The 6,169-nt window shown below is 47.3% G+C and overlaps 1 pseudogene; it reads left to right on the top strand.

Moving 5' to 3' along the window:
* Positions 1–522: 522 nt before the first annotated feature.
* LOC111546210 lies at positions 523–3,146 on the top strand (annotated as a pseudogene).
* Positions 3,147–6,169: the final 3,023 nt, after the last annotated feature.

The following is a 6,169-nucleotide window of genomic DNA, read 5'->3' as shown; positions in this document are numbered from 1 at the left end:
TAATACTATAATATGAAGTCTTAATCACAAGTCTCTTTTCTATATGTTTTTAAAACCTAATGTCTCAGTTACATATTTTCAGATTACATATAGTTTTTGGTGCCTGTAGTCTATATAACTACAGTCATTGGTTTATATGCTAATATAAAAACAGAGCAGGCTGGGAGCAGTGGCTCATGCCTGTAATCCCAGCACTTTCGGAGGCCAAGGCAAGTGAATCAGCAGAGGTCAGGAGTTCTAGACCAGCCTGACCAACATGGAGAAACCCAGTCTCTACTAAAAATACAAAATTAGCCAGGCGTGGTGGCACATGCCTGTAGTCCCAGCTACTTGGGAGGCTGAGGCAAGAGAATCGCTTGAACCTGGGAGGCACAGGTTGCAGTGAGCCGAGATCACACCATTGCACTCCAGCCTGGGCTGCAAGAGCAAAACTTCATCTCAAAAACAACAACAACAACAACAACAACAAAGCCTTCAGCCAAGCCTGATCTGTCCTCTCACTCTACCCCCGGCCGGGAGAGTATGAACCTCACCACTTGCTTCCCCACCAACTACCGGTCCCTTGGTTCTGTCCAGGTGCCTAGCTACTGCACCCACCAGTCAGAAGTGCCGCCGGCGTCTATGCAGGCGCTGGGGGTTCTGGTTCCCGGATCTCTATGTCCCACTCCACCAGCTTCTGGGGTGGCTTGGGGTCCAGGTGAGAGGTGACAACATGCTAACAGCCCTCTCTCGGTGCCTCCTCTGCCTTGGCGTCCACCCTGGTGGTGCTTGAGGAGCCCTTAAGCCTGCCACAGCACTGTGGGAGCCCCTCTCTGGGCTGGTCGAGACTGGAGAGTGCCGAGGCTGGAAAGGCCGTCGCTGGCCAAGGCTCCCTCTCCTTTTGGGATGGTGTGGAGGGACAGGCGCAGGCGGGAACCGGGGCTGTGCACAGTGCTCACAGGCCAGTGTGAGTTCCAGCAGGTGCGGACATGGGCTCCGCCGGCCCAGCACTCAAAGCGGCCAGCCAGAACTGCTGACCCAGAGCAGTGAGGGGCTTAGCACCCAGGCCAGCAGCTGCAGTGGGTACATCAGGTCCCCCAGGCCAGCTCTGTGTTTGAGTTCTCACCGGGCCTCAGCTACCTCCTCACCGGGCAGGGCTCAGGACCTGCAGCCTGCCATGCCTGAGCCCCCCACCCCACGGTGGGCTCTCACGCCGCCTGGGCCTCCCTGAGGAGCACCGCCCCCTGCTCTGCCCTGCTCCCTCCCATCAACCGCCCAAGGGCTGAGGTGTAGGGGTGCATGGTGCGGGACTGGCAGGCAGCTCCGCCCACGGCCCGCTGTGGGATCCCCTAGGTGAAACCAGCTGGGCTCCTGAGTCTAGTGGGGACTTGGAGAATTTTTATGTCTAGCTAAGGGATTGTAAATACACCAATCAGCACTCTGTGTCTAGCTCAGGGTTTGTAAATACACCAATCAGCACTCTGTCTCTAGCTCAAGGTTTGTAAATACACCAATGAGTACTGTGTATCTAGCTAACCTAGTGGGGACTTGGAGAACTTTTATGTCTAGCTAGAGAATTGTAAATGCACCAATCAGCATTCTGTCGAAATGGAACAATCAGCTCACTGTAAAATGGACCAATCAGCTCTCTATAAAATGAACCAATCAGCTCTCTGTAAAATGGACCAATCAGCAGGATGTGGGTGGGGCCAGATAAGGGGATAAAAGCAGGCTGCCCCAACCACCCAGTGGCAATCCTCTTGCTTTCCCTTTTTAATTGTGGAAGCTTTATTCTTTCACTCTTTACAGTAAGTGTTGTCGTTGCTCACTTTTTAGGTCCACTATGCCTTTATGAACTGTAACACTCACCATGAAGGTCTGCAGCATCGCCGTTGTCAGCGAGACCACAAATCCACCAGAAGGAAGAAGTGCCAGACATATCTGAATGTCTGAAGTAACAAACTCCAGACATACTGTCTTTAAGAACTGTAACACTCGCAGGAGGGTCTCTGGCTTCATTGTTGAAGTCAACGAGACCGAGAACCTACAAATACCAGGCACACAGGAATGTGGCTGCAGGGATGGTTGGGGGTGTGGCAGGAATGGGAGGCATCCAGAATGAGAAGGAGACCATGCAAAGCTTAAATGACCCCCTGGCCTTTCTCTAGCTGTACAGAGTGAGGAACCTGGAGACAGAAAACTGGAAGCTGAAGAGTAAAATCTGGGAGCACCTGAAAAAGAAGCTACTGTAGGTCAGAGACTGGGGCCACTACTTTGAGACCATCGAGGACCTGAGGACTCAGATCTTCGAAAATACTGTGGACAATGCCCACATCATTCTGCAGATCAGCAATGCATGTCTTGCTGCTGATGACTTTAGAGTCAAGTATGAGACAGAGCTGGTCATGTGCCAGCCTGTGAGGAACGACATCTATGGGCTCCACAAGGTCATTGATGACATCAGTGTCACTCAGCTGCAGCTGGAGACAGATCTCAAGGCTCTCAAGGAGGAGCTGCTCTTCCTGAAGAACCATGAAGAGGAAGGGAAAGGCCTAAAAGCTCAGATTGCTAGCTCTGTTGACCATGGCAGTAGATAACCCCAAATCTCAGGCCCTCGCCAAGGTCATGGCGGACATGCAGGCCCAATACAATGAGCCGACTCAGAAGAAGTGAGAGGAGCTAGACAAGTACTGGTCTCAGAAGACTGAGGAGAGCACCACAGTGGTTACCATGCAGTCCGCTGAGGTTGGAGCTGCTGCGATGATGCTCACAGAGCTGACATATACAGTCCAGTCCTTGGGTATCAACCTGGACTGGATGAAAAATCTGAAGGCCAGCGTGGAGAACAGCCTGAGGCAGGTGGAGGCCCGCTACACTCTGCAGATGGAACAGTTCAATGGGGTCTTGCTGCACCTGGAGTCAGAGCTGGCACAGACCTAGGCAGAGGGACAGGCCCAGGAGTACCAGGCCATGCTGAACATCAAGGTCAAGCTGGAGGCTGAGATCGCCACCTACCGCTGCCTGCTGGAAGATGGGGAGGACTCAATTTTGGTGATGCCCTTGACAACAGCAGCTCCATGCAAACCATCCAAAAGACCCCCACTTGCCCGATAGTGGACGGCAAAGTGACGTCTGAGACCGATGACACCAAAGTTCTGAGACACTAAGCCCCAGAAGCAGGGTGCCCTTTGGGGAACAGGAGGGCAATAAAAAGTTCAGAGGTCGAGAAAAAAAAGCACATAGTCGGTGTTTGCACTTAGCACATTTTAGTCCTTAGAAGAGCCCAAGTAACACTCACGTCATTAGGGCATGAAAATGTTCCAGTACACTCTCAAAGTGACAGATGTACTGTCCTACGTGCGTGCACTCATATCCTCCCAAAGCACACACCTTCCTCCCCTTCTCTCGAATGTTTTCAGGTGTCTATGAGTCAGATCATAAGCTCTTAGGCCAAACCCAACTCTGTTGCCCCTCTTTTTTCCTTTTGTGTTATATTTAGTACTTATAATCTTTCCCAAACACCCAGAGGCCACCCAGGTGTAGGATATCTCTGACTGTGGTAGTTGTCCTTGAAAACATCACCTATACCTCCCCCAGCATGACCCCCACACTCCCACAGACCTTCATGGCTCATTTTCTCCACTCCAGCCAGAAGAGTCAAGCAGAAGCCTCACCTAATTTATAAATGACTACATTCTGCAAAAACCTGTCTGGAATCAGAAAACAACCTTGGGTGTGATTTGAGTGTGAAAACCACTATACTCACTCGTTTGTTAAAAAAGTTATGATGTGTTAATCTTTTCAATTTTAAAGGAAGGAAAACAGGTGGGAAGGAAACCTCATACAGTATTATATCATCTCCTTTTGCTATTGTGCTTTGATGCAGAAGTTAGTAGACTTGTAGAGTCTGAAATAGAAGAGATCTTAAGGTCAAGTTGATTTAAGCCCCTAGCCCATAATTAAAATGTCATCTGTACTTGGCAGAAGAGAATAGGCTTGGAAGCAGGACAAACTGGGTTGGCCTTGTCATTTCCTGGTCACAGACCTTAAACAAGTTACTTAACCTCCCAGACTCTCAATTCCCTCAGATAAAAAAAATGAAGAAAATAGTGTGAAGGGTTATTGTGAAGACTTGAGCTAGTATATTTAAGATATTTAACAATGTGCCTAGCACTAAATAAATGATAGCTATGATTTTTTACTTATTTAATTCCTACATAGTTCACAAATGATCACCCAGCTTCCTTAACTCCTCTTCAGTGATGAGGAACTCCTTGCTTCCCTAGTTAGTCCATTCCATCTTGGGAAAATTCTCCAAGAGTTACAGAGTACATTCTTATTGCTGGGATTGCTAGCTGTCTAAGAAGAAAGAGGCTTGGGGTAGGCGATAGCAAGGGCTCTGTTGATAACTGACAGAGGAGGCTTTGGATTCAGATAGACTGGAAGATAAAATAAAATTTAGTCTCAAATCAGGTCAATATCTTCTCATTAGCCTTCCGACACATTCCCTGAAGCCCCCTAGGCTTGTTCAAAGAAGACCTAAAGAATGTGACTAATTGCTGGCAAAAGTGTTGGAGGTTGGGGTGGTGAACACTTTGGAGCCTCCAATATCTGAACAATGTATATAAACCTGTAATTAATGAAAATTAGAAGTAAACATGGAGTGTCTTAGCTTGGGTTCCTCAAAAAGCAAAGTGGGAAACAAAGATGTCTATATGAATACTTTACTGGGGAGTGAATCCAGGAGGCAGTAGTCGTAGCAAGGTGACACAAAACCTGGAAGAATGGAAAGCCAAGTCAAGGGTAAATACCTGAGACTGGGTAATGTATAAAGAAAAGAGGTTTCATTGACTCATGATTCTGCAAGATATACAGGTAACATGGCTGGGGAGTCCTCAGGAAACTTTCAATAATGGCAAAAGGTGAAGATGAAGCAGGTACATCTTAGATGGCCAGAGTAGAAGGAAGAGAATGAAGGGGAGGGGCTACACACTTTTACACAGGCAGATCTTGTGAGAACTCACTATCACAAGAACAGCAAGGGGGAAATCAGCCCCACGATCCAATCACCTCCCACCAGGCCCCTCCTCCAACCCTGGGAATTACAATTTGACATGAGATTTGGGCAGGGACACAGATCCAAACCGTATCACCAACTATTACTGCAACAATACTACATAACAAACAACCCCAAATTTTAAAAGCTTACAAAACAAATGTCAGTTTTTCACTCCTGGGTCTGTAGGTCAGCTGACCATGCTCCATTCCAGTCTGTGAATGGGTTGGGTTCAATTCTACTCCATATGTATCTTCTCCTAGGACCAGAAACTTCCTGGTCCATGCTTTCTCATGGTGAATGGCAGAAACATGAGACCAAGTCAAACAACACAGACATTTACAGCTTCTGCTTGCATCCCATGCACTCACATTCCATAGGCCAAAGTAAGTCATATAGCCAAACCCAAAGTCAAGGAGGCAGAGATAAAATCTCTATCTCTTCTACTGGGAGGTACTAAAAATAAAAACACTTGACAATAAGTTTCAATGTATAATTCTATTACAGGGAGGGAGTGAAGATTGAAAGTCATAATCGAATCTGCCAAGCATATATGGGCACCAACAGTGTTTCTGAGGAATATACACAAAGGTATCAGCTCAGAAGCCCCAGAGCAGGTGAGCAGCATTCAGAGGGCATCTGAGATGAGGTACTGTCAGGTTGAAACTGCAAACTGCTTGCCTCAACAGGAGGAGGAAAAAGACAGGCAAGGTTGAGATTTACAGTGATACATAAGAGATGTCCAAGGCATATAGTCAACTCTGATGTCAATTAGAGTCTTATAACATGACAAAGATAATTACTTCATCCTACTATGTAAGAAGAAAGTGCCACTTCTACTGGAATTTGACTCTCCTGCCTTTCATGTATAGGTGGAAGGGAAATAGGCAGTATAAATTAAAGCAAGGAATCATCATTTCCCCACACTGCTCTTTTAGGAAGTTTGGAAATGGAGTTAAGAAGAAGCTTCTGTCCCTTGTATAAGCAATGAGTTGTTAACCAAGGCCCTGATGTTAGATAGGGGAATACCATGTACCCATTAGTAGACCAGGCCTCTCTCCCTAACACTTTGACCTGGGTTGAGGAATTTGAGGACAATACACCCCATTGCCATATTTTAAACAGATGACGCCT

Source organism: Piliocolobus tephrosceles, chromosome 11 (genome assembly GCF_002776525.5).
Source record: "Piliocolobus tephrosceles isolate RC106 chromosome 11, ASM277652v3, whole genome shotgun sequence".
In the NCBI taxonomy this organism is placed as follows: Eukaryota; Metazoa; Chordata; class Mammalia; order Primates; family Cercopithecidae; genus Piliocolobus; species Piliocolobus tephrosceles.
The sequence above is the reverse complement of the archived record's forward strand: the minus strand, read 5'-3'. Positions and strand labels throughout refer to the sequence as shown.